A 7,025-nucleotide genomic window follows, 5' to 3' on the forward strand; every position below is an offset into this window, starting at 1 on the left:
GGCATTGCCATCAGTGACTCATTTTTGTATCCCAGAGCCCAGTACAGTGCATATAGAAGCTGTGCAGTCGGCATTGGTGAAAAGGCAAGAAATGAGGATATCGGGACCAAGTATTTTAATTGCTCAGTGAGTCAGGGCACTGTGCAAGGCCTAATGTTTTAGCTTCTATCTACCTGGAGTAAAAGAACAGCAGAACATTTCTCTGAAGGAAGTTAATTGCCACCCCAAGCAGATGATGAGAGAGAAGAGGACCCGGGAAGGCGGAGAAAGCCAGGACTTCCTATCCTTCAGAGACTCCTTTCTGTGGGCCGTGGCAACACGTTCAGCTGTCTTCAGAAAATTCTCACCTGATAGGACTCAGAAAAAAGTTAAAAGAGGGGATAGCCTGGAACTTTCTTTGAATTTACAAAGAGGTGAGTATGTACCACTCAAGGAGGGGTAGAAGAATGCTTTGCCACCCACTCACACAAAGCCTCCTCTGTAAGTGGCTCTTGTCCGACCGCCCCCACCCCAAACTGAGAGTCTGTCCCTTTATTGTATTGCTAAGATGAACCTGAAAAAATTGCAGTAAACTGCTCCCACAGCATGGTAACTATGGCTAATAATACTGTATTGCATATTTGAAAGTTGCTAAGAGAATGAATCTTGAAAGTTCTCATCACAAGAGTAGCCCTGGCTGGTGTAGCTCAGTGGATTGAGTGCGGGCCTGCAAACTACATGCAGCAGTGATTGAGTTCCCAGCAGGGAACTCACGAGAGGCAACCATACATTGATGTTTCTCTCCTTCTTTCCTTCCCTTCCCCTCTAAAGATAAATAAATAAAATCTTTAAAAAAAATTCTCATCACAAGAGTAATGTAACTATATATGGTGATGTCAGCTAAATTTATTGTGATCATTGTGATATATACAAATACCCAATCATTATATATGTATATATGTATGTATGTATATATGTTTATATACATATATATAAATTGTACCTGAATTAAAAATTGGAAAAATACTGAAGTTCTGCCCTCACATCAAACAATAGAGGAGAGGCATATCATTGTAGTTGGTGTTTAAGTATACTTTTATTATTTTTTTTTAAGATTTTATTTATTTTTAGAGAGAAGGGAAGGAGAAAGAGAGGGAGAGAAACATCAGTGTGTGGTCACCTCTGACACACCCTGATCAGGGACCTGACCTGCAACCCAGGCATATGCCCTGACTGGGAATTGAACCAGAAACCCTCTGGTTCACAGGCCTGAGCTCAATCCACTGAGCCACACCAGTCAGGGCTTTATTGTTATTTTAAATGGCATTCAAGTTTAGTTCCAGTTCAACAAGAGTCTTCATCCTGCTTCCTCCTACATAAATACTCCTGTAAGTTAATAGAACTAAACTAGTTCACACCCTCCCTTGAAATCTAGTCCCTGGGGAACATCTTTTTTTAAACTCTTAAATAAAAGTACCTGCAAGAACCTTCTAACGCATTGGAGTTTTTCTTGTCCTGCCATCTGAAATGGATTTGCCCTTCTCTGGGGGTAGAGCTGTGCTTAAGGGTGTCACTTGGACAAGCAGGAGGTGTGTAAGGGGCAAAGGGAATGCAGAATCAGTGAGGGGCAGGCTTAGGGGCAGACATGTTGGGAGGGTGTTGGGCACCCTGAGTCCTCTGAGGGCGGAGCTGGTGGGAGGCAGTGCTGGCCACTGTGTGGGGAGGTCCCCAGCCAGTGCTTCCCTTGGGCTGCACACAGCAGAGGGCTGGCGCGGCTAAGCCGCTGCGGGTGGGCAGCTCACTCTGTGTGCCTGTGTCTCCTCCGTTTGTGGTTTCTGGTCGGTTCCCAGCTGGCCCAGACTTGCTCTGAAGGAGAAACCGCTGTCTAGCGAAAAAAGTGCATACCGGGTGATTGATGAACTCTTAATAGAACTAACCTCTCCCGCCCCTCACCCCCCACCCTAGACACACACTGAGAAATCATTCACCCCAGCCCTCTCCCCAGACCTCCTCACTGGTCTGGGGACGCTCAGCAGCCAGCCCTTTGGGTGATTAAGTCACCACACTGTTTGTCTTTCCAAAGTATTCCAGGTGGGTTCAGGACCAGCCACCCACCCCTCCACCACAGCACCCTGTCACGCAGGGAGGTGGGCAAGGGAGGCTGAAGCAAGCACACATGTCACTTGGTGGTACAGTCCAAACAGGTCTTTGTGCAGCCTGATGATTGGAAGAAGGGGTTAGGCGGTGCTATTGTTACCCGCAGGGGAGGGAGATGCTCAGACTTGGGGTCCCTGGCAGCCTTCTCCCCAGAGTATCCCCAGATCTGAGGACTGGCGGGGGTTTCCTTTGTGTGTGCTCTGCCTGCCACAAGGATGGCATCCTTACTGCCCCAGGGGGCAACAGACTTGGGGGTGGGGTGCCAGCTCTGCCTCTGACTCCCTCCAGCTCAGCTCATCTGACCCAGTTTCCCCACTCTGCCCTTGCTTTGAACAATAGATCCATAAAAAGGCCTTCTCCCTGTTTCCTTATAAGTTGGGGATGCTCTGCCCTCCCTCAAAACGGCCCTGGCCCAACAGGTCCTCCCTCTAGGGCTGGTTTGAGGCCTGCTTCCCCAGCAAAAACACCTCATTTGTACCAGGGTTCCCCATGAATCCTGATTTAAGTTAAGAGCTTGTAGTTGGGCTCTTGTTAATGTTAAAACTCTATTATCATGATTTTCCAGATAGTCTTCCATAGAAATGATTCATACTAACTAGAGAAAACAGTCAAGACACTTTGCCACAAGACCTAGGACAAGAGGACTCGGCCATCTTTCCCACCTTGCAGATCTCCTGGGGACCCTTCATCTGCTTCTGCAACTGCAAATGATTGGACATCCATTCACCTCGGCTGATCCTTCACACGTGCAAACCTTTTGTTCACTGTGCATCGGGCTGGCCCTGGCCTGAAAGTAGGTTTTTAGATTGTCTTTGTACCTTTCCAACTTGCCGATGTGGGTATGAAACCTGCTGGAAGTGTTTAGGTATAGGGTTCAGGTCAAGTATGTAAATTCATTTGGCACCAACTTTGGGTCCCAAAGATAAAGGTATTTGTAGAGACAGGGCACAGTGAGAACTAAGGTTTTGTTCTGTGATGATCTTCCCCATCAACTAGCACTACCGGAAGTTTCATGTACTTAATCTTTTCTCTCTCCTCCAGGCCTTCTGCAAAAGAGATCTAACTGAGCCAGACCTCAGAGACCATGAGGGTGGGGCTGGCGATTCAGTCTCAGCTCCCTGTGCCCAAACAGTCTAGGTAAATAGGTCAGCTCATTCTCTCTGGGAAGTGGCAGTGCTCTCAAGTGATCAGGCTATATACCTGTGAGGAACTGGAGCTTTCTGCTCTTTATTTAATACTCAACAAACTTATGTTCAACTTGTTCTTTTCTTACAGTTTCTGAAAGAAGGGCCAACATAATGCCAAGAACTCTCAGATGAAGAGGACCTTTCTAAATCTATAACTGGGATTAATCAGTTCTTTAGGAGGAAGTTTCAGCTAATTCTCAAGATCAGTCAAAACAGTCCTCTGACTGTCCTTTAAATACGGAAGGTGTAAACAAGCCTCTGACTTCCCCAGGTCAAGCAGAGAAACACTTTCTAGTAGGAGTTGGGTTCCTCCTTTGTTATTCAAACATACACCCACACACATCCTCTTCACCCTCCCCAAATGAAAAACCTCAACAGATGGAGAGCCTAGGCTCCCAAGTCTGCTGGCTGAGACGGTGCACTCCACTCAAGGGTCAATCAGCTGGTAAAGAATGGGAGAGGGAGTAGCTAGCTAGTATAGGTAATCGCCATCTTTTAAAACTGTTCAACAAGGTTAGCAGCCTCTAGGGCTTGGGAAACCAATTTGGCTGATGTGTCTCTGATAGGGACGAGGCTTGAGGCTGTATACCAAGGGGAAAGTACTCGCTCTATATTCTCCCCCTATCATTTGAAAGCCTGTACAAAGAAATGGTACAAATGGATGGTTAACTTAACGATTCCATCAGAGGTGGATTTTTCTCTGTCAGGTCCCTGGATAAAGCTGAGGTCTGAAAGCCAGGAGGCAGAACACGTACTTAATCGCCCTTTCTTACTGCCTTTCCAGGGGCCAGTCGGAAGTACCCGTGCTCCTAAGGCCTGTCCTCTGCAGCTCCCTCACCCCCGTGGCTAGCTCAGCTGGGTCTGCCCCCATCACACCAAGCTAGGTCCTAACTTTTTCCTGGTAATCAGGAGACGCTCTTGGTTTGCCTAAATCTCTTTCCCTACTGCCACCTCTCATTTTGCAGTGGACTGTTCCTGCTGCCTCACGTTCATCTCATTTGGAAATCTCATTCACATTTGATTGAACAAAACGACTGCCACTCCCCATCCACCGGCCCAGGCTTGAGACCTAAACCCCTTTCTTCGGGCCTCAAGAGGATCCCCCACCACGTCCCTGATCCCCCATCTCCCCGAAAGCGGTCTCTACAGGGGGCAAACAACAGAGCTAGTAATCAAGGTCTGAGCCAAAGAGCCATTTGCTCCCTGTGGGCAAACGAGGTGAACCTCCGGGAGAGCAAGGCCCGAAGGTAGGCCAGGACCTTCCCCGCCTCCAGTTGCCCAACCTTCCCTTTGCGTGGCCCCTGCCTCCCAGGAGCCGGTGGAGAAGAAGCTACGCACACAATGGTGCAGCCGCTTCCCAAAGAACGGCAGCTCTGGGCGCCCTCAATCCAGCAGCCGGCAGCGAGGGCCAGCAGCCTTGAGGCCTCGGTGCGTCCCCTATTGTCCCTGTGTCGGGCGCACACGCGCTAGAGTGGAAGTTTGCTTCCTTGCCAATTCGACCCTTCCCGCTGCAGATCCTCCCCATGAGAAGAGGCCTGGGCCCCGGAGCACCGCAGCAGGGCACGGCTCCCCTCCCCCAACTCCTTTCTCTGCTGGGGGTGGTGCGGTGGCGGGTGCCTCTGATAGAGCAGCTATTGTGACCTTCCATCGAAGAGTGGGAACCCAGCCGAGTGTGTACCGCCGGCGATGGCGGGGGAGGAGGCGACTGTGTGCAAACCTCGAGTGCGGAGGGGAAATAAATAAAACTTGGCAACCTCGGGCAGTCGGGCCCTTCAGAGGGCTTTTGGTTGTGTTTAGACTCTGGTGCTTCCTAACACTAATTGCAGGCTCAAAAGGAGCAGAATTTATGGCGAAAGCCAAGGCGGCTTGTTTATAATTTATGAAGTTTTAAATGGCTGTGTCGCGGCCCCGGTCTCGCTCTGGCCTGTGGCTGTGCAAGAAGCGTCCTACCCAGACTCCCCACCCACGCCAGGAGCGACTCAGTGTAGCCCATCTGAGTCTTTCTCAGAAACCTGAGGAAATCATTCCCCAAGAAGTGAGAGCGAGGCAGAGATTTGTCCCAAGAGAACTCCCCACCCTCCTCGAGAAGGTGCCTTGGTGCAGCGGTGGCTACCTAGAGAGGGAGTCCTTAACCCCGCGCTTCGCTGGAGCCCGAGTGTGAGAGGAAGCTAATGTCAGCCAGGCTAGACACCGTTTAAAGTCTAATCCATGAAACCTTAAGCCACAGATGACACTTGGGGCCTTACAGACACCCGCAGACTCAGCAAATACTCCTGCGGTAACAGACCGCGCTGGAAAACGCCTGGAGCCACGATGCACTATGTATTTTTTATTACTCATGGCAGAAAGAGGAGGGAAAAACGGGCTGAATCTAAACAGCCTAACAATTCATCTATTTAATATTTAGCCAGTTAAGAAAGGTTGTTGTTATCCCTGCAAGGCAGAAAGCTCTTCTTTGATTTCCCTAATAGTTTAAAAAATGATTTCTTACAAGATAATTAGAAATCCTGCCTTTGGACGCAAATTTCATAGAAAACAATTTTAAGCCTTGAAAGTAGGTACTATCCCTTCAGTTGAAGTCATTTATTCTGCTGATACACTTCTACAACATACTTTAAACCTGCTCAGAAAATGTGAAATTTAGCAAAAGGATAACCCCCTCCCACCCCCAATCTAACATGCCATTTTAAAAACAGCACAAAGGAACAGGGAAACTAAATTATTTCTTGAGCCATCATTATTTAGCGAAACACAAACATCCAAAGAGAAACGATTGTTGTTCCACCAGAAGATTAGAAGTTAAATTATTTCCACACAATAGGAATTTCACCTTGTGTCACCAGGGATGTAGTAGGAGTTGCATTATTTGTCAAACCAAATAGAGATGTGTGGGACGACTTTGCTGAAATACAAAGAATTGAACCTTATCTGAAGGCGTTTGCCAAGTGCCTCCTCCCAGAGAAGTGGGTGGGAATTGTCCACCCCTAGCTAAAGCCACACTGTTATTTACAAAATGCTTATAAATCCTTGGAGACATTTCTTACCCATTTAGTACAAAGAACAAGAGTAAACAAGGTGTTTATACTTACGTTCCATTAATGAAACTTTTATTACTTTATATCATGGGGAATGTTTGCTTTCTTTAGAAATGAACCACCAACCACTATAAAGGAAAAAGTCATGACATCGTTTCCTACAGAAAAGGCTTAGGTGCATGTCTCCAAAGGATCGTTTCTTTCTTTTTTTTTTTTTTTTTTTTGCACCTTAGCTTTTTCATAGCTCAATTCTTACAACTTTGCTTCTGTCTCTATTTTTTTTTTTTGATTGTCAGGTTTTTTTTAAAGTTTTTTATTACTTAACACAGAAAAGTGAGCTCGGGCCTCCCCAGTGTGAACGCCATGTAAAAATGTGGATTTGTATCTAGAAAGGGGGGGGCAAGTAGAAACTGCAAGCAGGCTCAGTACAAAGCCCTACCCAAATCATTCCCTCCAACATCTCTAGGTTTGCATCCTCAGATTTTCCCCTTAATGTCAATAGCTGGGATGTAATCAAGTATCCCTAGAAGCAATCTAGGTACTATATTGGAGATGCATGAAAAAAAATTCAGTGGGTCAGGCTATTTGGGGGCCTTCCACAGGGATTGTTGGAAAGATAAAGGCAGTGATCTATTTGCAAGTGTGTGTGATTAACACAGATACTCTT

This window comes from Sturnira hondurensis, unplaced genomic scaffold (assembly GCF_014824575.4).
Source record: "Sturnira hondurensis isolate 20B ecotype Veracruz unplaced genomic scaffold, ASM1482457v3 Scaffold0004136, whole genome shotgun sequence".
Classification (NCBI taxonomy): domain Eukaryota; kingdom Metazoa; phylum Chordata; class Mammalia; order Chiroptera; family Phyllostomidae; genus Sturnira; species Sturnira hondurensis.